At 40.0% G+C, this 23,424-nt stretch overlaps 1 protein-coding gene across 6 annotated transcripts in view; it reads left to right on the top strand.

Annotated features, from left to right (window-relative positions):
• Positions 1–407: 407 nt before the first annotated feature.
• Arhgap29 (Rho GTPase activating protein 29) overlaps positions 408–23,424 on the top strand; it is a 72,006-nt gene continuing 48,989 nt past the window's right edge. For 2 of the 6 annotated variants that reach the window (NM_001009405.2, NM_001439621.1), the window contains 1 exon segment: positions 11,567–11,725. The gene's annotated coding sequence lies outside the window, so the exon portion shown is untranslated. 6 annotated transcript variants of the gene reach the window in all.

A 23,424-nucleotide genomic window follows, 5' to 3' on the forward strand; every position in this document is an offset into this window, starting at 1 on the left:
TTGACACGGCATTCATAGCCTGTCCTAACCCAGGCATCACATCTTTTGACAAGTAGAAGTGGTTTTTGGATGCAGTACAGCCTGGGCCTCTGGATATAGCATCAGCTGCCCTGACTCCTGCTGTGCCATTTTTATGATGATGCAGTTGCTGTTGGTCTATGCTGCTACTGTGCCTGACTTGACAGACAACTTTCTTTATTTTTCATTCCATTTCATGGCTTCTGCTCAATAACACTGCCTGTGTCCGTGTCCCTGATTTCTATATTTCACTCATATCAGTGTCTCTGCTACAATATCCCTACCCAAGCCCTTCTATTTAAATGCAAGTCCTTATTGCTACTGGTAACTACCCTTCTTCTTTGGTAGAACTTACTTAATAGATTATGTCATAAAACCCTGACAATCCTGTGGATGGACTCCCCTTGGAACACATGGAGATCTGGTTGAATCTGGCAATGGTAGGGTGGAGGGGCTTGAAGCCAACTCTTCGCAGCTATGAGTATTCCAGGAACTGAAAGAGTGAGAGATTCTTCTCCAGTGCACAGCCCACCCAATCTGGAGCAAGAGCGCTTGCCAGAGGTAAAAATGAGACCAGGAAATGAAAACTGGAATAATAATTCCAAGAGAGCAAAGGATTCAACAGCTGGTCAGATAGACAGGGCAAGTGTGTGTGTGTGTGTGTGTGTGTGTGTGTGTGTGTGTGTGCGCGCGCGCACGCAGAGAGACAGAGACAGAGACAGAGAGACAGAGGCAGAGAGAGAAAGAGAGACAGAGACAGAGAGACAAAGACAGAGAAACAGAGAGAGATGGAGAGAGACAGAGAGAGATGGAGAGAGACAGAGACAGAGAGAGACAGAGAATAAATATATAATAGTAAAACCCCCCTCTGATGATATATTAATTTACTTTTATCTCTGAAATGTAGATGAACGTTGCTTATCACTAACTGACACTTTGATTCTAAATGGCTGTTCTCAATCCTAGTCACCCAGGCTTCTGGTTTAGAACCCCAAATAAAAGAAAAACAGTAAGAAAATGTCTTGTTATAAACCCAGGGTCAAAAGTTTGCCATTTCTTGGTGTCGAGGGTTCAAAATGACTTACCCAATGAAAAATTGGTTAATTTTGGTGGAACCCTTGGTGAATGCCCAAGGACAGAGAATGTTGGTTCCTTTTGTGTTGGAAGCAGTGTGTATGATGGGTGGAGTCTTTGAGTCAAGACTGACAAGACTTCAGGTCCTGGCTCTGCCAGTTACTAGGTGACTTGGTCCAGACTGGCCCCAGATCCCCCATGAGAAAAGTAGAGTAGTAACAACTTTATAGCCCAGGCTGGCTGAGACTGTGATGAGTAAAGAATTAAGCTGTTACCCTGGATATTTGGCTGAGTTCATCGGAACCCAGACCCATTGTTTCAGGTTATTGTTCCCTAGGTTCCTGTTTTTATCATCCCTAGAACCTCTTAGAGTTCTTGTCTATTGTAGTATATCAAAAGCCCTTTCATATGGGCTACATGGCAGCCATGTTCTCTAAGCAGGGAAATCAGAGAATGTTCTAGAATCTAATGTCTCTGATACATGCTTCTATCACGTTCCCCCTTCTCTAAGAAGAAAAGGGGTGCAGAATAGGTTATTACATCTGGGGCTCCCTCAGTCGTCATCAGGCATAAGATGTAATTCACAGTAGAACAATCTGGCATGCGATGTCATTAGTGATCTACCATCACTCGTGGTTTATTTACTCATCTTTTTTAGGCATGTATCACAAGGCTATGTCACATATGTCATAGCTACAGTTGGAGACATTGTAAGACTCTTTAAATGCCTTCTGAATCCCGAAAGGATGGGTTTCAGAGGGATGTAAACTGAGTCTCTGAAAATTCCCAGTCTTGAGCAGTATCGTCCACTCAGTTAGAGGACTGTGCTCCAAAGGTATGCTTGTGAATCTCCCGTGAATCCAAATGCTTTTGATGCATTTTGTTCTTGTCTCCTACCCCTACAGATACACATTTAAGGTAAAATAAATCACGAGCGATATGAAGATCGGTACTGTTAAGTATATTCTCAGGTACTGGTTAAATGGAAACGGCATTTATGGAAGAGAAAGTCCATTTTAACCGTTCACCCTCAAGGAATTCTGAACCCAGGGCTGGGATCAGGAGGTGATGGGGATGTAACTAATGAAGAGACTCTAGAGTGTTCTCCTACGCCTATTTAAATGTACAAAATATTCATTCCTGTATCTTTTAGGATGAACATATTAAAGCTTGCTTGTTACAGTATTTGGTGAATACCAAAAATGTCATTGGGTGATTGAAATGGGTCGTTTCAAGTTTATAGAGTGAAATAGAACTAACAATCTAGGGTACATTGGGAAAGCCCCACAGAAAAAGACAGGTAACCAAGTCTAGGACAATAATCTATGCTATTAACTTGTACAACGCTGAGTGAGTAGTTCATTCTTTTATACTGAATTGAATAAGGATGATAACAATTAGTGATATTTCATGGATTTCTTTGAAGATTAACTGAGATAATGTATATAAAAGGACTTTGTTCCCTAGAGCCAAAAAAAAAAAAGATTAAAAATATCTAATACTTACTGAGTTTTATTAGGACCCAAATACTGTAATAGAGTTTCTATTTTGGCTATTAGAATATTTCTATTAACCAGCCACATGCCCATTTCAGTGTCAGGAAGAAGTTGTCACATCTTCCTCAGTTGCATACAAATTAAGAGTCTAGGGCACCTCTTCAGGTTTGAGCGGAAACTCAACTCCCTCGCCCTGCAAAATGCCAAGACCTACGGAGTGCATGGTAAACTTCATGCCTTCTGATGTAAATAACAGCATTGCTATGCACATGGTGCTGTGTCCTGGCCCACACCCCAGAGTAGGAGGGCCACACCCTGGCCCTCTCACTGTGGCTCATATTAGACAGAGGACATGCCCCATTTCTAGGGTTAGATCATGGTAACATCCAGTGCAACTGGACTTAATGTCTCTACAGGGTAGGGAAGGGTCTCTTCAGGTAGACAGACACCACAGATGCTAGTATTGTTAAAGCCCTACTGACTAGAACTGACTTTGTACTGACATGATAATGTATCCCAGCCTGAGTCCTTTAAACACAGAAACATGTCTTCTCATGACTCTGGAGGCTGGAAGTCTAAGGTTCAGGTGCTGGTATGGTTGGTTTCTTCTGAGGTTCCCAGATGGCTGCCTTCTCCATGAGTTTCTCTGGGTCTGCTCTCCGGGTGTCTTGAGTCCTAATGTCATACGAGCCCAATGAGCTCTTGTGGCAGCTGCTGAATTAGGATGCACAAAGACCCCACTTTCAAGTAAATACTCTTTTAAAAGCCCTACCTCCAGCTATACTATCATAGCATCCTGGGGTACTAGAGAATGAGATGGGATATGAATTTTGAAGGAGTACAGCTCAGCTCATAGTACTTTCTTCATAAATAAATGGTTACCCCCAGTTTCCCAAACCCCTTGGCACCTCAAACTCCAATTCATGAATAAAACATCACTGTTGGCATCAACAGCTGATTACACCGAGTTTGGGTGTTCAAGACTAGTCTTATACTTTTTTTTTTTTTTAAGTCTTTAAGCATCTACCAGTCCACTCATTTTCTTAGGTCTAATTTCTTGGTAGATTACTTTTAGTTACTTTTCTTGCCTTTTAGTCACTACCCAGAAGGAACCCAGATGATCTCCCAGGAGAGATCTTTCAATCCTAAGGCACTTGTTACCTTGCTGTCTGCTTCAGGGCACTTCCTGAGTGAAGCAGCGTGCTGTCTAGATGCCTGGCTATTCCATCTGCTCCCCACCCTGCATATGCTTGGCAGACGGTTTCAGCGAAGTTACCCAACAGCTGTTTCATCAGGCGTTTGGCTGGCAGGATGTATGTCTCTGACCTCATAGACTCGGGGACTATGCAGTCCTGGACAAAATTCAGCACAGTGTCAAACATTTCCCACTAAATACAGCACCGGGACCATGAAGTTAAGGATGCCAATCTGCCCCCGAAAACCAATCAGTATTGTTTGCTTCTTTTTATTGATTGCTTTTTTTAAAGCCACAACCTTGAAATAAAAACCTCAGATTTTTAGTATCTTTGAAGTAGAATTTTTTTTAATTTATTAACTCATAATAGTTCTCCCCCTACCCCGACCCCAGACCAGCCCCCAAAGTAGAATCTTACTATATCCCAAAATGGACAAGGCCATGTGGCCTAGGCTAGCTTTGACTTCTAGATTCTCTTGCCTCAACCTCTGGAGTCCTGGCCTCACAGGTATGTGGCACCATGATCTCCTACATTTTCTTCTCACTTAAGTCCCACATTGTCAACTATGGAGATAAGTTCAGAACAAAATAATCTAAACCCAGGTACCTTGACGGTAGAGTAAGAATCATGCCAATAATTCTTTTATGTGATCAAATGTAATGTTCTCTTGAATTAACTCAAAAGCAGATTTGTAAATCAAACAGTTTTCAGCGTTTACAGTCAGTTACTTCCCAATCCTCTGGCAAGCACACCACAGGCAGTCACCCCTATATAAATATAAAGTTCGGAAGATAAACACTCATTGAAATCACTTGTGGTAGCATTGTTTCTCAGAAGGCTCAGCAGTATTTGCTCAGTGAGTAGATAAAGAGATTGGCAATGTTTCCACTGGGCTTTACTCTTTCCTGCAGCTAGCCAGCCTGCCCTTAGATGGTAGGTGCTGTGTGTGTGTTCCAGAATGCTGTAGGGGAACTTTCTGATTTAACAGCAAATCCAGCTTCTCATTGTTTCTATGCTAAGCCACCCATTTCTTAGGACTTTTTTTTTTTTTTGGTACTACTTTAAAAAATAATCTTTATTATTAGTTTCTTCTAGAGGGTCTCACTGGGGGAAACAAACTACTCTTAAGGGTAGGTTTCCTGCCCAGCAGTAGATTCCAACAGAAAATGAACTCAGTTCCTTGTCTCATAATGCTGCGGCAGGGTTCAGGCCTCCTCCTCCTCCTCTTCCTCTTCCTCCTCTTCCTCTTCCTCCTCCCCCTCCTCTTCCTCTTTCTTCTTCATTTGGTTGTTGTTGTATTTAAGGGGAGTTTTGTTTCTGTTTTGAGATAGGGCTTCTCTATGTAGCCCTGGTTGTCCTTGAACTCGCTATATAGACCAGGGTGGCCTCAAACTCAGAGATTTGCCTTCCTTTGCCTCCCAAGTGCTCTTTTAAAAAAATCTTGTTTTTTATTTTTATTACATATTTCTTCTTCTTCTTCTTCTTCTTCTTCTTCTTCTTCTTCTTCTTCTTCTTCTTCTCCTCCTCCTCCTCCTCCTCCTCCTCCTCCTCCTCCTCCTCTTTCTCCTCCTCCTTCTTCTTCCTGTTCCCCCTCTTCCTCCCTCTCTTTCTCCCTCTCTTCCACCTCCTCCCCACCTCCTTTTCCTCCACCTCCTTCTCTTCTCCTTCTTCTTCTCTCTTGTTACCCTATATGGCCTTTGTGTATCTATTATGGCTTCCAGTTTGTTTAGTTTAGTTCTGATGTGTTAGTTTTTGTTTTATCTTATTTATTTTATCATTCCATAGAAACCTGTTTGTTTTCTAATGAGTGATGGAAAGGGGGCTGATCTATATGGGACTGGAGGTGGGGAGGAGCTGGTGGGAGTAGAGGGAGTGGGAAACTATAATGTGGATAAAACATATAAGAAAAAAGTCTTTTTTCACTAAAAAGAAAAAAATAAGCTTTGTTATTTAAAAAATCTTTTCTAACAAATAAAAAAATCATACACCAAAATTAAGCAGACTCTGTTTATACAACATAATGAACCTATATACAATTATAAGTACTAAGTCAGACCTCCAAATTAATAGGAATCAATTTATAGAACAAATTTTATCTTTAAGCATGTTAATATAGCCTACACATTAAACTATTCAGATGGGTGCTCTGCTGTAGTATAATAGACTTACAGAGATTTTAAAGCTCTACCCAGTCAGTCAGTATTGAAGGAGTCCCATTCTTGGTTGGAGTCAACTTAGTCTAGTTACTAACCTGTGATCTCTGCAGAACGGGGGCTTTCTTATAATAACAGGAGATGGAATAGATGTAGTCTCACAGCCTCTGAGTCAGAAAACTGTGACATTCTGTTGTGGAAAAACAGGTGCCATTTGACCATCTTCCAGAGGATTTGCGAATAGATTCGCAGGGTAGGGGTAGCTCTGTTTGCCTTCTGAGCTAGCTAACATTTCGTGGAGTAGGTGAAAGGGAGACAATAGCAGTACAGTTTCACCTTTCTGCTTTAAGGAAGAAGGAAATCATTTCAGATTCTGGAGTTATTTACGGCTCTTTCAGATAAACTTGGCATGTGTTATTTATTACACTGATGATTGTAGCCAGCGTAAAAAATCACCTATCACAGCAATATGACTCTCTTAAATGATTAAAATTGATCCTTCCCAAAGGAAAACACTATTTTCCACAAAACATCTCACTGATTGGTTAATTGCAAGTGTTATTCCAGGATCTAGGGACACAGCAATAACAAAACAGACAGAGTTGCTTCTATCGTGGAACAGAAGTTCCCAATCACACATCCTCGCCTAGTAGACATTATGTATATATGTGCAACTTTGTATCATCAGTAAAGGAGTGAGTGGCATGACTGAGCGCCACTCACTGAATCAGAGACAGAAGCACTGAGTGCCAATGTAGCATGTCACTGACGTGGAGGACAGGCTAAGGACAGGGGTGCAGCCCACATAACTACAGGAGAGGAGCCTAGTGTGGATCTGCAGAAGGGCAGGAAGGACGGGATGCCAAAGGTAGGATAGGAGTGACTTCCCAGGAGAAGGTATCTCGTTTATCTCTATAAAAGTATCAATTTTGGGGGCTGGGGATTTAGCTCAGTGGTAGAGCGCTTACCTAGGAAGCACAAGGCCCTGGGTTCGGTCCCCAGCTCCGAAAAAAAGAACCAAAAAAAAAAAAAAAAAAAGTATCAATTTTCCTCAAGTCAGGCAGAAATCCTCTTCAAGTTTTTTTTTTTTTTTAATTTTTTTTTCATGCTCATTGGTGTCTTACCTGCATGTTTATCGGTGTGAGGTGTTGATGCCTTGGAACTGGAGTTACAGACAATTGTGAGCTGCCATGTGGGTGCTGGGAATTGAACCAGGGTCCGTTGGAAGAGCAACTGTGCTCTTAACAGCTGAGCCATTTCCTCTCCAGCTCCAGAAATCCTTTCCTTATGCAGGAATTAAGATGTATACTCAATTGTAGAGTTATCTCCTGGAATGTACAAGGTCCTAAGTCTGAGTCCCAACAACACAGAAGAAATTTAAAAAATTAGGCTTCTACTATTTGCCTCAGTTTTTCATTCCTAAAATTTGACAAAAAATTGTATTAGATTGTGACGACCATAATTTACGAAATGAGAAGCAAAATTTATTTTGTGTCTAGCACAGAGCAAGGATGTTTGGTTAAGTGATGATTGCTTACAAAGGTTACATAACTGCTCCTTTTGGTTTGTATCTTTTGCTTTTATTTTTGTTTTGGGAGACAGGGTTTCTCTGTGTAGCCTTGGCTGTTCTGGACTCACTCTTAGACCAGGCTAGCTCAGGATTCTGTCTACCTCTACATTCTGAGTGCTGGGATTAAAGGCGTGTACCACCACCACTCTGCTTTTTGTGTGGTGTGGTTTTGTTTTTGTTTTGTTTGGTTGTTGTTGTTGTTGTTAATTATTGCATTTTAAGGCCACTGACCATATATGTATGTATGTATATGTATGTGTATATATATATATATATACATATATATACATATATATATATGTGTGTATATATATATACATATATATAACTTTTTTGCCCACTGATCTAGCTTATGTAAAGATTGGCCTTAAGTTCTGACTATCTGCCTCTGTCTTCCAAGCCCTGGGATTAGGAATAGTACACCATTATACATGGACTTAGGTTTAAGCAAGAACATAGAGGTTTATGTCACTGAAAGTTCTATAAAAGGAGCTGGAGAGATGGTTCAGAGGTTAAGAGCACTTCTTAATATCCGAAGACCTAAGTTAGGTTCCAAGCACCCCGTCTAGCAGCTAATAACTTATAACTCAGGCTTCCAGGGGAAACTGATGCCCCCTACTGGACTCCATGAGTACTACATTCATACACACAAAGGCACGCGGACACACACACACACACACACACACACACACACACACACACACACAATTTATAACTCAGGCTTCCAGGGGAAACTGATGCCCCCTACTGGACTCCATGAGTACTACATTCATACACACAAAGGCACGCGGACACACACACACACACACACACACACACAATTTAAATTTTTAAAATTGTTTTCTAAGTTTTACAGGAATGCATATAACAGAAAAATAATGTTGTAATCTAATCCCAATGCTAATAACTCAACCTAAAGTGAGTGTATGTGAATCCTCTCTTAAGTTTTATTTAATTTTATTGTTCTTAGTCTGTTTCCTCTCCCCATGTCTCCCCATGATGGCGCAGCATCTGTGAACATTCGCAATGTCTTTCACATTCATTTCCAGCACGTGAGCTGATTGATTCCTTGCTTCTCAGTTACAACCATCATCGAATCAAGATTAATAACCTGTTTGGTGAGTTTTGTCCACTTTGGAATCTGAAGCCTTTGTGTGCCCTGTGGCCTGTCAGGTTTTCTTCGTTCTTTCTAAATTCTCAAGTAGCAAGGCAGCAGCAGAATAGGGGACCTGCTGGTGAGATCACCCCTTCCTGCTTCTTCCTCTTTTCCAAGTGTTTAATCATGGTTGAGGGGAAACTGAAAGTGGAGTTAAAGTCCCCTAATATACCTGTCATACTTAGAACAATGCCTGACATATTAGAAGTATTCAATAAATATTTGAGGAAATGATAGAATCTAGATAGTCCTAGAAGAATTTTTATTTCTGGATCCTCTGATCATTCTTTCAACACTTCTCCGGAGGCTACTTAGTGGGGACCCAAACTGCATCTACTCAATACAAGCGCTTCTAAAAATATGTGACCAAAACCCCAAATGAACAGTCCAACGTTCCTTATCTCTTTCTTCCTCAGTGCCAGGCTGACCTGAATTTCCAATCCTACTGCCTCCACACCTCCAACCTCTCTACTGCTGGGACTACAGGAAAAAGACATCATAGCAGTAAGTAACTTGATTTTAAGGTGGAGAAAAGGATGATTTCCGAGTGGAGTAGCTATCCTTTATCATAAAAGAAACAAAGAACAAATCAATGAGCAGAGTTATCCATATATACTGAAATTGTAAATAGTAATATGGTGGTTAACTGTCTTTTTAAAAACATGATACCCAGTTATTCCTCTAATTTTGTTTGTTTATTCCTGGCCTTCAAAGCATGATCATGAGTCACTTTAACCAGCAAATATTTATAATATTTTACAGTATGATTCAGGGCATATTCTGGGACATTTTTGAGAATCTAATGGAGGTATGATATTGACCTTTAATGTTTAAGATGCTTTTGAAAACACAGTCATCCCTATAAGACATCAGATTTCTTATCTTCATTTTTGTCAGTTACTTATTAGACTTTATGGACAGATGGTGGTGGCACGTGCCTTTAATCCCAGTACTCCGGAGGCATAGGCAGGTGGAGCTCTGTGAGTTCAAGGCCAGCCTGTTTTACAGAGTTGCAGGACAGCTAGGACTACACAGAGAAACTCTGTCTCAAAAAAACCAAGAAAGAGAAAGAGACAGGCAAATGTATCTACTATGTGTTTAGAAAGAAGATTAAAGAGAAACATGAAGTTGAGGAGTTTTTCTAAATACCTTTTGTGCTAGTTAATTATCGACAGGTCAGGGTCACTACTCTGGAGGCAGTGGGACTTGGGAGAATTGAGTGGATAAATGAGCTAAAGTTTCGGGCAATAGCCTACTTTATGCGGCACATCAGTTTATGCTCTGAGGGCTAAGAGGAAACACAGAGCAAATCATACACGGGCAAGCGGCATGTGGCAGACATGACACATGTGGCAAACATGTTTTTTTTTTCCACAGAGGCATACAAACAAACAACGAGTCAGTTATAGTGAATAAACTGAAGTGAGCTTACTCCTATTCGGTCCATTTAGAAGTATGAAAGTAGAATCCAAGAACAGTTCTGTGGTATATTTTGTTTGTTTGGTTTTGGTTTTTGAAGATGGTGTTTCTCTATGTATCCCTGGTTGTTCTAGAATTCTCTGTGCAGACCAGACTGGCCTTGAACTCACAGAGATCCGCCCTCTTCTGCCTCCTGAGTGCTAGGATTAAAGAAGGCTGCCACCACCACTGGCTTCAATTCTGTGTTTTTATAGAAACTGAGGTCACAAGATTCTTGGTTTCTTGGGAATTTTCTCAAGAGCATTCAATTTGCCTCACATGACTCCATTCTTGGAGACTGTGATCCCACAGATGGGAATTAGAATCACCTGAATGATGAACCTCTGAGTGTACCTGTGGGATGTTATCTTAATTATGCTGACCAAAGTGGGGTAGCCTGCCCACTGTGGGTGGTACTATTCCCTGGGCAAGGGATCATGAACTGTAGAAGAGTGGAGAAAGTGAGTTGAGGATTCATATCCATTCTTTGTTCTCTTCTTTTGGCTGTGAATGTAAATGACAAACTGCTTCAAGCACCTGTTGCTTTGATTTTTCTGAAGTGTGAGCTAAAGAAAACCTTTCCTTACATTGCTTTGATCAGGGTATTTTATCACAGCAACAGGAAAAGTAGGTAAGATGCATTTTGTAAGTTTACCTATTTGTCGATTAATATCCAGGGAGAATTATGTCTCTGCATCAACAAGAGGGAAAACATTTCTTGATATTTAAGTGTAAGTTAGACGCGCAACACTCTATACATTTCCCTCCCCATATTTGATATATAACACAACATCTAGCAACATTCTTTTTTTGTTGCGTATCCCCATCAACCACGTTAATAGTCCTATTTTCTAGAGCATTTGATGATAAGAAATGTGTTGTATGATTAGAGGGATGTGTAGTTAACATTTATCTAACACATCTATGTAGCCAGATACTGTGCATAATAGCTGATGTAATTAAGTAATTTAGTTTTCAGAAAATGACAGCTGAAGAAAGAAGGGTAGGGAAGTTTCAAAATGAGTCATAAATTTGGTTTTGAAACGAGAAAGGATGGAGGAGCAAGAAAGTCAACTAAACGAGTTCAAGACTAAAATTCTGACAGGAAAGTATTCATAGTGCACTCCTGAAAAAATTGGCCAAGTTAAACCAGGACAGAGGAGTGGTTCTCATTTGGAGTTAAGAAAGAGTGACTTTTCCCTTGGTGGGTCCGATTGCCAACCAGTACACTGGGACTTTGGGACCTCGGTCAGGTCAAGGCCCCTCTCCGAGGAATTGAGCACGTCTTGCCCCACCCGCACCTGTTATGGCCCCGCCCCCTCAGCGGTGACCCCCGCCCCCTAGGGCGCGGACCAATGGGAGGGCTTCAGGGGCGGGCCGAGGAGGGCGTGAGGCGTGAGGCGTGGGGTGCGAGGCGGGGGCGGGGCGTCGCGTCCGCGGCTGGCGCGGTCGTGGCGGTAGCTGCAGGGGTGGCGACGGCGGCGGCGGCTCCTCGACCCAAGTCCTCAGGCCAGCCGTGGGGGATGGGGACAGCGAGCTCCAGCCCGCTGAGGGGGCGGTGGCCGTGAGTGATAGGCGTCCGGGTCGCGGGATGGAGCCCCACGGTGAGAGAGGGGAGGCGGCGCGGTCTCCCGCCGTGCCTCGGGGCTGGCAGGAGCTTTGGGGTCGGGGGGTCCGGGAGTCGCAGGGCGGAGGCGGCTGCGGGCAGGGCCGGGTGCTCTGGGCTTGAAATTCCCTCCACCAGTGAGAGTCAGGAGGGGACGAAGGGCTCTGAAGAGCGGGAAGGGACGTTGCGGACCCCGGTGCTCGTGCGCGGATCGGTGTGCCCGTGCGGGGATCGGCGTGCCCGTGCGGGGATCGGCGTCGGCGGTCGGGCAGCGGCTCGCCGAACTGACCGTCCTTATCCAAGGTCTCGTCAGCGGGCGTTCAGCAGCCCCGGGCCCTTTCCCAGCCACCTCTGGTGCCTGCCTGAGGCACTAGGACTGCGAGAGCTTCCCCATTGCTTTTCTTCACGTCTGTGTTTCCTGCGGGGACTGGGTTAGGAAGTTTGGTGGCGTTCTCACAAACTCCACTGTGACAGATGCAGGAGGCTGAGGGACCGTGAGGAACTCTTCCGGCCCTGTCCTCACTTTTCCTTCTGGCATTTCTGTCCTGGAGCCCGCTGTTTGTCAGACAACCCCCTACCCCGCTTCCCTCTGATGCCCTGCCCCCTTCCCAGGCGTTTCTGTCACTTTCCTCCTTGCATTCCTTGGGCTCTGGTCACCCTTATTCCAGCTGTGGCCCTAGGGTAAACCGTGCGCCTTGCAGACTAGGAATTGATAAACTGAGAGATTACAGTTACCACCAGGGGAGCCTGCCCCTGAAAGTTTTATTGCTGAGAATGTCCCAGGACTTAGTCTTTGATGGAAACCCGGTGCCCTGGAGGAACTTGTTTCCACAAAACCGAGTCGTGCAAGGCTCCTGGTCTTGGAGCCTTTTTGACAAGAGTTTATCTCTCTTTAAAAACAAAAACAAAACCCACTATCCGTCTGTGGGGATCAAGGATTGGGTTTCACACAGTGTTCTTTTGGGTCTTTAACATGTTCTGACAGTGTGTCTTAAGGGGAAGGGAAATGTTAAGTATTTTTCAAAAGTTCAAAGACCACAGTGGAGCAGGATTTGTTTACCTGCTTCTTTTTTTCATTTGGGAATTCATGTTACCATCTTACTGAATTTGGGCAAAGGGTTACCTCTCTATGAAAAAGATTTCAGATTTAGATATGAAGGAATAGTTAAAAGGAATAAATAAGGCCCAACACGAGATTTAGGTCATTTTCTTTCGTGATTTCTTGAGGCAGTTTGCCAGAAATGCCTACTTAGAAATACTTCAAGTACTGTACAAGTTAAGTGTCCTGACACTTAAGCCTTAATACCCTACAGAGCTTGTAGCTCTGCTCTCACGATTGGAGAAGCTTAAGAGTGAACTCAAGTAAGCAGGCCCAGATAGAAAATGTTTCAATCCCTAAAATAGTAGAAAGTGGAAATTTGGCTGAGAAGAAAACACTGTGTGTGTTTGTGTGTGTGTTTGTGTGTGTGTGTGTGTGTGTGTGTGTGTGTATATATATATATATATATATATATATGCTGTTTATTTCCATTTCTCTTGAAATAGAGCATATACCCAAATTACCAGCCTCATATCTCCTCTGTAAAGGCTGCTTTTGCACAGAAAACTTTGTGGAAGGTTTTTTATTTTTGTGACACTGATAAAATATCCAGCATTCCCTGAGAAAATCCAACGACATTCCATCATGCTAGATAGAGCCCGGTAGAACCTTTTCATTTATTGAGTAACAATAGACAATATGGAATATAGCCCAAGGCACCATGTTATGGGCACACTGAAAGAAAGAAGTGTGTTGAATGTCCTGTGGGAAAGTAGAGGGATGGTTATTTTTAGTGGAGAGAATGAAAAGAAGTATTCTGTATGAGTTTGAAGACCCAGAGAATGAGTTTTCAGTAAATACAGAGTGGAAGGACCCTCCTGGGCAGAATTGCAAGTTATCTCCTCCACATACCAGGATGCCACTGATCCAGTTCTGCTTTAGAGCATCCAGAGCTGTTTCCTTTGCTTGAGTATTTTGTTGGTTCGTTTTTAAATTTCCCACTCACCTCCAGTGTGGTCACGAGCCACCTATATTTGTGGATAAAGAAACAAGGCTAGTTAGCCGGTCATTCTGTTATAATAAAGATTTCTGTGGAGGGTTAGGACTTTATTGTTAATGTTTATTACTGCTGTGAGAAGGAAATGAACCACCTCTTTACAAGTCAACATTGGATGATGCGACCTCCTTAGGTAATAATCTTTCTCTTAAGACATGTGTCAGTGTGTGTTCTTGAAAAAGTTTTTAAATACCAGTCACCCTTTTTGAGGGATAATGGATACTTAACATGCTTTCAGAATATTTACTTTATACATATGTTTGGGTGTGCGTCTGTGTATCACATGTGTACAGGAGCCTGTGAAGGTTAAACAAGGTAACATATAGCTTGGAACCGGAGTTACAAATGGTTGTGAACCAAACTCAGGTCCTCTTCAAGTGCAGTAAGTGCTCTAAACTGCTGAACCATCTCTCCAGCCCTTGTAAACATACTAGGGAAAGGGTAAGCAGAGTTCCAGGGACTTTCAGACACAGCATTATATAGGTTTGCTTTAATTCACCTGTCATGCTTTTGCTTACAGTGTAGCTAGCTTTGGACAGTCTCCATTTTAGCCATGGCTAGCCTGAAACATAGTTTGTAGATCAGCTGATCTTGAAGTCACAGAGATATACTTGTTCTACCACATCTGGCTTTTCACAGTATTTTAAAAATCAGATGCAAGACGTGCCATTTATTCTCTGGCCTTAGAGAAAAAAGAATTTGTTAAAAGACATTTTAAATGTAAGAGTGTGTGTGTGTGTGTGTGTGTGTGTGTGTGTGTGTGTGTGTGTAATATGTTGCCTAGATGCACATACATGTGTATATGTGGAGGCCAGAGATCAACACCAAGTGTCTTCTTCTATTGCATGGGACCATTTTTTTTTTAAAGAATTATTTATTTTACATATTTGTAGCTGTCTTGAAACACACCAGAAGAGGGCATCAGGTCCCATTACAGATGGTTGTGAGCCACCATGTGGTTGCTGGGATTTGAACTCAGGACCTCTGGAAGAGCAGTCAGTGCTCTTAACTACTGGCCATCTCTCCAGCCCGTGTTTTCATTTCTTTTAGGTGTGTAAGTGAGAAAATTTACCTAAGAAGCTGCCAGATTGTTTTCCTGTGACTTGTGTGCCTTGTGTAGCAGTGCTGTACTGCAGTTTCTGTTGGTGTACACCCTCAACAACATGTAACATTTTGATTTAGCAGAAATTTAAATTTCTTGATTTAGTTTAAATGTGCGTTTTTCAGTTATCAAACACTATTCCAAGTCTGTATTTCCCTATCTCCTTCTATAAAGTATTCCTTCATTACTTATTATGAGTTTACTTATTTTATAAGAGTTCTTGACATAATCTTGATAAAACTTTGTTACATTTTCCCTCAGTTTTATCTTGCGTTTTCTATTTTAGCGAGCTCTTACAAGAGTAAAAGTTAATTGTCCCCCAGTTTGCCAGTGTGTTCTTTTCTGGTTCTTTTCTGGGTCTGTCAGGGAAATGATTTCCTGGGTTTTGCCTATAGTTTCAAAGAATATTTTGGAATTTTTGGGCACAGATAGTGAATACTTTAAGCTTGGCAGCCATACTGACTCAACTGCTTAACACTGTTTCTGTGAAAAGAAATTATATATAATACATAAATGTGGTTGTAATCCTAAGAATAACCTTAAAAATATAGGCATCTGCTTCTTTTCCCCTAAATTTGAAGAAGTGGTGTTTTAGATTCTATGTTCATATTATGCTTTTTTCTGTGTTTACCTTTCTAGTAAATTGCTATACTGGGAACTAAGGGTTGATAGTCTTTTCCTTGTGTATGGGTATCAAGTACTTCTTGAAAGACTAGCTTTCTTTCTGTGAAAGCTCAGGTAATCTATATATTTGGTTTTACTTTTGGAGTCTGTCCTGCTGGTATATGAATCACTTGGCCAGAAACCACACTATCTTGATTCTTGTAGTTGAATAGTAAATCTTGAAGTAAAGCAGTCCTAAGTCCAATTTTAAAAAAAAACCAAGTTATTTTGGTTGTTTCATATACTTACATTTTAATACAAAATTTAAGCTCAGGCCGAGTGTAATCCCAGCACTTGTGAGGCAGAGGCAGGTGGAGCCCTGTGAATTTGAAGCCAACCTAGTCTACATAGTGAGTTCTAGGACACCTAGAGATAGTTAGTGAGACCTAGCTCAAAGAGGGGGACAGAGGGAGATCTAAGCTTGGAAATTTCTGCAAAAAAATTTAAAAAAATATTTTTTTAAAGGAGAAAAAAAGGTTCACGGCAATTCTTTGAAACCATATGATTTGAGGTAGAAGAATTGCCATGAGTTCAAGACTGGAGTCGGCTACAAAGTGATTGCTGTATTCTCTAGTTTCATTTCTGATTTTCTAATAAAACCTTGACCAAAAGCAACTTAGGAAAGGGTTTACTTTACTTACAATTCCAAATTACATTCTATCATTGAGAGGAAAGCAAGGTAGCTACTAGTCACATGACATCCATAGTCAAGAGCAGAAAACTGAACAGATCCTTGCTTGCTTCTGCCTGCCACTTTACTCCAGCTTTCTCCTGTCCTAGAGGGTTCAGGATTCCCTGCCTGCCCAGGGAATGGTGGTGCCTGCAGTGAGCAGGATCTTCCCAGAACAATTAACTGTCAAGACAGGCTTTTATAGAAACGTCCATAGACAAACCCTGATAAACTCGATGTAGATTACTTGAGACTCTTCCCAGGTGATTTTAAGCCATTGCAAGTTGATCTTTAAAACTGGACTAGTGCTAGACTACAGTATGAAGGCTTTTTTTTTTAAAACAATTTGAGTCTTATTCAGGAAAGTGCTATATTATTATTATTATTATTATTATTATTATTATTATTATTATTACCAGTTATTTGATTTCTTTGCAGTGGTGTTTCTGTTTTAATATTTATTTTAAGTTATTCGTATGTGTGTTGTTTATGTGCACATGTTTGGTACTTGCAGAGGCTAGAGAACATCAGGTCTCCTGGAGGTGGAGTTGGAAGCAGTTGTTAAGTCACTGGCTGTAGGTGCTGGGAACCAAACTTGGGTGTCTACAAGAACAATACACACATTTTCTTCACTGCTGAGCTCTCTCCAGCCTGCAGTAGTAGTTTATGGGTTTCCTGTTTAAGGCGCATTTTGTTAAGCTTACCCCTGAAATGTCTTGGTTTTTTTTTTTTTTTTTTTTTGGATGATATTATGAATGCAATTGGTCTTTAAATTTTCATTATTCAACTGTTGCTTTATAAAGTTGATTGAGTGTATTTATTAACTTCTGATCTTGTTCTATTAAGTGTAGTAGCTTATAAATTCTTCAGGGTTTTTTTAGTATACAAACTTGTCATCCCTGAGTAAAGTAGTTTACTTCTCTTTTAATCTGAATGCAAGTTTTTACTATAAATTTTCATTAACAACATTAACAATGGTATTTTAAGCATTAACTATGAGGGTGGTTGTAGGTTTTTAATAAAATGCCTTTTATCGAGTTGAAGAAATTCTCTTCTATTTTAACTTTGATAACCTTATCATGATCATGAATGGGCAAGGAATTTTGTTACTTTTTCTGAATCTTTTGAAATGGTCACAAGTTCTAATGAGTGTTAAATTTAAATTCCTGGAACAAGTTCGTTTTGACTGATATTATTCTATTTTATGTGTAAATACTACATTCAAGATATTTGATCTGTAATTTTATTGTAGTATCATTGTTTGGTTTTAATATTGGAAATACTGCCTCAAAAAGATTTAAGAAGATTTTTACTTCTATTTTGGGTGTGTGTAATAATATATATCATATTATATTATATTATATTATATTATATTATATACACATACATATATATTTTTTTCTGGTTCAGTGGACTTTTTTATCATTAAAACCTATTAAATTTACAATTTTTGTTCCAGGAAGTTTTAAATTATGAATTCAATTTTTTAACATTTATAAGCCTACTTCGATTTTGTTTCTCATCTAGGTTTTTTTGGAGTTGTTCAATTTAAAGTGACTGTAAAATTCCTTTGTATCACTTTAATATCTGTTGGGTTTGTCATGATGTTTCTTCTTTCACTGATATTAGCAGCTTATGTTAATTACTTTTGTCTTTATTTCTTGGTTTAGCCAGATAATTATCAGCTTAATTAATCTTTTCAAATAACTAGCTTTTGTTTATATTTTCTACATTATTTTCTTCACTTACTTTGCTATTGTTGTTGTTGTTGTTGTTGTTGTTGTTATTTACTTTTTTTCTAGGCAGGACTTCTCTGTGTAGCTCAGAACTCTCTCTGTAGACCAGGCTGGCCTTGAACTCAGAGATCCACCTGCCTCTGCTTCCCAAGTGCTGGGATTAAAGGCATATGCCACCACCACCAGGCTAATTTTTGTTCTTATTATTTCTTTTGACTTACTTTGATTTTAATTTACTCTTTTTTTTTCTAAGTTCTTAAAGTAGAAGCTGGTGTGACTGATTTTAGTCTCTTGAAAATAAAGCATCCCAAACTGTATATTTCTCTAGCCATAGTTTTTACCTTGTAGTCTTCATAGCATGTGGAAATTTGGCCTTTCATGTTTTGTAACTAACAAATATCTTGAGATTTCACATATACCTTTATGCTATAGATTTCACAGTTAATCTTATCTAGGTCAGAAAGCTGATATTGCGTTATTTCAGTTACTCACTGGCACTAGTTGTATTATCTCAGACATGGCTATCTCAGTGATTGTTCTAGTACATTTGAAAAGAATGTGTATTCTGCTATTTAGCAGTAGAGTTTTCTGTAAAAGTCTGTCTTGTCAAATTTGTTAACATTGTTTTGTTTTATTTTCAGATCTTGATAGCCCTAATAGTTTTTGTTTTACTTTTTTGCTACTGAGAGAAGAGTACTGAAATCTTTAACTAGCAATGCTGTCAGGATTTGTCTCATGTATCTTAGTTGTTATCGTAGGTACATATTCTTTTAGGATTGTTACAGCTTTATGATGAAATTGCCTTTTATAATCATTTAATCATTAAATACAACATTTTATGTTTGGTAGACTTTCTTGTCTGGTGTCATAGACCTACTTGTGTTTTCTTGTGGTTAATATTTAGATGTTGTATCTTTTGGTTTTTTTCTTTCAATTATATGTCTCTGTATTTCAAATCTGTTTTGTTGGCATTAGATCTTGCTATTTTCCTTAATTTGAGAATATAACTCACCTCTCCCAGGTACTTTAGTTTGCATCCTCTCTGGTCTCATGCATGGTAGATTACTATTTTGGTAGGAAGCTATGATTCTGGCCTACATCTGGCTTTTTCTGGGGTATATAGAGTACACTTAATGTTGCTACCGATTGCTGCTTTTTATTTGTCCCACTCGCTAATGGTTTCTTTTTCTTATCTTACTTTCTTTTGGATTAATTTTTAAACTTCTGTTTATGATAGCTATTAGCTTATTAGTTACACCTCCAGAGACTTTAATACTTTTTTAACTTACACCTCAAGTCAACTGTTATTTCACACATAATGACTCAGTGTAAAATTTCATTTCCCTTCTTTACAGCATTACCATTTATTTTACTTCTTCATTTACTGTAAATGCTACAACATAATACGTTTTAAGGAAAAGATTTTTTAAAATATGCTTGTTTTGTTGTTTCATTAAAGGAAAAGATTTTTAAAAATATGCTTGTTTTGATGTTTCGTTAGGACTGAGTAATGAGCTCCAAGGCATGGCCTTCCAGGATCTTCCCTTGAGTGTTCAGTGTGTCCTTCTCCAGGCATTGAGGAAACCCAGATCCCCAGCTCCCTTTAAATTCTTTGAACCCTTTTGAGTTTTTCCCTGAGTGCACATCTTAGTATTCAGAAACAATTGAGGGGTTCCCTCTGCAAGCCCATTTTTTTTTTCACCCCTGGCAATCCTTCAAAGATCTGTGCTACCCCCTGGAACTAGGTAGGATCTCTTTTTCTCCTCAGTTCAGCAAGAGCTCCATATCCTGCCTGGCTTCTCTCTTCTTTTACTTTGGTCTAGAAAGTGCCATTTGGCGAAAGCTGGGATACTGTGGAGTTATGAGAAGATGGGTGGGTAGGCACACACCTTGAATTCTAGTGCTTGGGACCAGGAGCAGGCAGATCTCTTTAAGTTTGAAGCCAGCCTGGTCAATAAAGCAAGTTCTAGAACAGCTGAAGTACACAGAGAAACCTTGTCTCGAAAAATCAAAAAATAAATAAGTAAGTAGGTAAATAGATAAATAAAATAAAAGTTGGGAGATCATAGAGTTTACTTCATTGAAAGTTCAGAGATTGTAGTTTATTTCATTGGTTTGAGATTCCATGTTTCAAATACTACTGTTCCTTGCTTTGTGTAATCTAACATTTGAAAACAGTATCTATCTATACCCCCCACATATACACACTTCTCTAGGTTTTTTTAAAAATACAATGAATGAACAAATCTGTTGTTATTTATTCCTGCACTTTATTCTTTTAATGATTTCTTTTCTATTGAAATAGTGTCTCCCTTGGCAAATCAGGATGGCCTCGAACTCATGGGTATACCTGCATGCAGCACTATCTTCTTTTAAGGCTTAAATCTAGACATTTAAAAAAAAATGTTCTCATATACTTTTTTGTTGAAAAAAATTGTTGTCACAATCCAGGTTTTGCTGAGGGTGTACTGAAATAAAATTTGATGTATTTTCTGTCTTACAGCTTATAAAGTATAAAGTAGTTAAATCTAGAGTAAGGTATCTTGACCTTTTGAGGCTGACTAATTCTTAAAGAGTGGACTATCTTGTGCATGAAGGCATTTAGCATGCCCATGGCCTTTACCCACTAGATGTCAGTAGAACCCCTTCCTCAATTGTGACAACCAGAAATGACTCCAGATGTCAAATGCTTTTAGGACCATGTTCTGCTGTGAAAAATACAGGCTGCCTAACCCACACAGCCTGCTTCAAGGATATGTAAACATCTGCTTAAAAAAATTAGCAATACTACAGATAAGAATATAATTATTCAGTCTGGTACCATAGACATTTTAAGGAGAATGTATAAAGTTTGTAAATTCATGCTGTGTAGGATGAATGATTCATGGGTAACATAAAGTGAGTACAGGTTACCATTTAAAAGGGAAATGGAAGAAGCAATCACAACAGAACATAGTAGAAACACGGCTAATTGTTTTGTTTTGTTTTTCATGACATGGTTTCTCTGTGCACTCCTGGCTGTCCTAGAGCTCGCTCTGTAGACCACGTTGGCTTTGAACTCACAGAGATCTGCCTGCCTCTGCTTCCTGCCTCTCATGTGCTGGGATTAAAGATGTGTGTGGCTGCCACCCACCCCCACCCCCACTTTCGGCTGGTTCTTTCTTTTTAGTTGTAGGTAGTTTCCAGAAATGTTTTTCTGCAGCTTGTTGAACAATTTGAGATGTTGGATTTCTACAATAGATCCAAAATGACTTTTACTTTTGAGGGGAAGGCTTTATAATTTTATTATAAACCAGTAATTTTAGGTACAAAGATTATTTACTTCAGTATTGTGCTTTTCATAGTTAAATTTATTTGTGCCATATAAACTTACTTTAAAATATAAATCAGGAGATATTTGAGTTCTTTTAATTTAAAAATGAACTTATTTTTGTGAATATTTGCAAATACCATCCTTTGTATGAAGAATGGTAGCTACTATGTTTTTAGACAATCGAAGGATTGAGATTGTAAGACCAAAACTTCCCATAAACAGCCCTCCTTAGACTTTAAGCATCTCCTATTCATTGATCTGTTCTGTTCAGATTCTGTGGACAGGAGTTGGCTGTTTGGATATGGGTAGGAGGGTTAGAGTCAGATCTGTTAGGAGCCACTCGGAGCAGATGGAGCCAAACACTTTCTTCTCTTGACACGTTCCTTCCTGACCTTCAGAATCCTTTCTTCTCCTGTTTGTGTCCTGCAGTTTCGAGTAGCCAGTGGTTTCATGGGTTGTTCATGGTGTATTCTTCTCTTGCTGTGGTGTTAAAGGGAATCTCTCTCTCTCTTTTTTAAAGATTTATTTATTTTATGTATATGAGTACACTGCAGCTGTCTTCAGACACACCGGAAGAGGGCACCAGACCCCATTACAGATGTTTGTGAGCCACCATGTGGTTGCTGGGAATTGAACTCAGGACCTCTAGGAAGAGCAGTCAGTGCTCTTAACCGCTGAGCCATCTCTCCAGCCCTAAGGAATGTTTTTTACATGCCTTCAATATTATTGCTTTCAATTTTGATATAGTTATATTTAAAGCATTATTGAGTACATTTTAAACAATTAAATCTGTAGAAAAAAATGTGGAGCTAAGTAAGCAAGGAGCCTCTGTTCTCAACTTACCTTTGTTCAGAGGCCAATTGGCTTCACTTTCTCCAGAACTCTGTTTACATTGAGGTATTCCTCTACTCCCCCTAGCAGTAAGTAGTCCTTCTGCTGTAGCCTTTTATCTCTAAGTCCTTCTCATTTTTTCATGATCTGTGTCTTTCCTCACCTTCCTCTCCATAGTGGTCTTTCTCCTTATACTTCTCTTTGTCTCTCTCCCAGCTCTTCATGCCCCTTTCTCTCTACCAATTACTTGTTCTTACTGTTCACTGACATAATCAGATCCATTTTCATCAGAACACAATCGTTTTTGTTGGTTGGGTGGGGGTGATCAGTGGTGGGTGAGAGCTCAGTGAGATAGGCTCTCGTTTAGCCTAAGTGGCCTGGAACTCACTGGGTAGCAGACACTGGCTTTGGAATCTTGATCCATCTGTCTCCATCTCCTAAATTGTAGGTTTATAGAAATGTGCCTCCAACTTCAACTCACAGTTTTCCTTATTAAGTGTAATGGCAGATACGTAAAGAGAGAATTGATACATATTTTTAAATAGACTTACAGAGCAGCTAAGAACCACGTGGAGCAGATGGAGCCACTTGTTACCATTTCCCCCAGATATGTGCTTTTAACTGTAATCCTACTCTTGGACCCTTTATTCTTTATTACATTTTTTTTCCCAATGCAATTGAAAGGTAGTTTGGTTTTTGAGGTTCCTGAATTTTTGGAGCACAAATTTGGTATTTTGTGTTGGAGGGTAGAGAAGGGGTACATTTGTGTGAATCTTAAAAAAAGTCTACTCTAGAGCTAAAGTAACCAAGCAATTCCATATTTATCCTTTCAGGTTACACTAAAGGGGCTGTTTTTGTGATAATTAGAGGATTTAAGTGTCTAGTTTTCAGAATCGTCTCCTGACTCAATGCCTCACTTGTTGGCCCTATTTATGTCTTATTTTCTGGTCTCCTTGGGTCCCATTCTCTTCTTTCTTCTTTCTTTGTTTCTCCCTTGGTGTTTGCTGCAGTAAATCTACACCCACGTTTCCTTCCCACCTCCCCTCACACTACCCTGGATCCTTTTCCTCCCATTTTTTCTGTCTCTGTACTGTTCCCACAGGCATACTTCCCATGTTTTCTCTATCTAAGCTTTCTGTGTGTTGAATTCAAGAGCCCTTGTATTTTGAGGGCCCTACTGCTTTTTTAATCGTCCCTTCATATCCTTTCTTCCTGAGTTGAGTTTGAGAAAGGCAGTTGACCAAACACGGGTCTTCGTGGAAAATTCTGCCATTTATACGGGGCTG

The sequence above is a fragment of the Rattus norvegicus genome, chromosome 2 (assembly GCF_021556685.1).
Source record: "Rattus norvegicus strain SHRSP/BbbUtx chromosome 2, alternate assembly SHRSP_T2T, whole genome shotgun sequence".
In the NCBI taxonomy this organism is placed as follows: domain Eukaryota; kingdom Metazoa; phylum Chordata; class Mammalia; order Rodentia; family Muridae; genus Rattus; species Rattus norvegicus.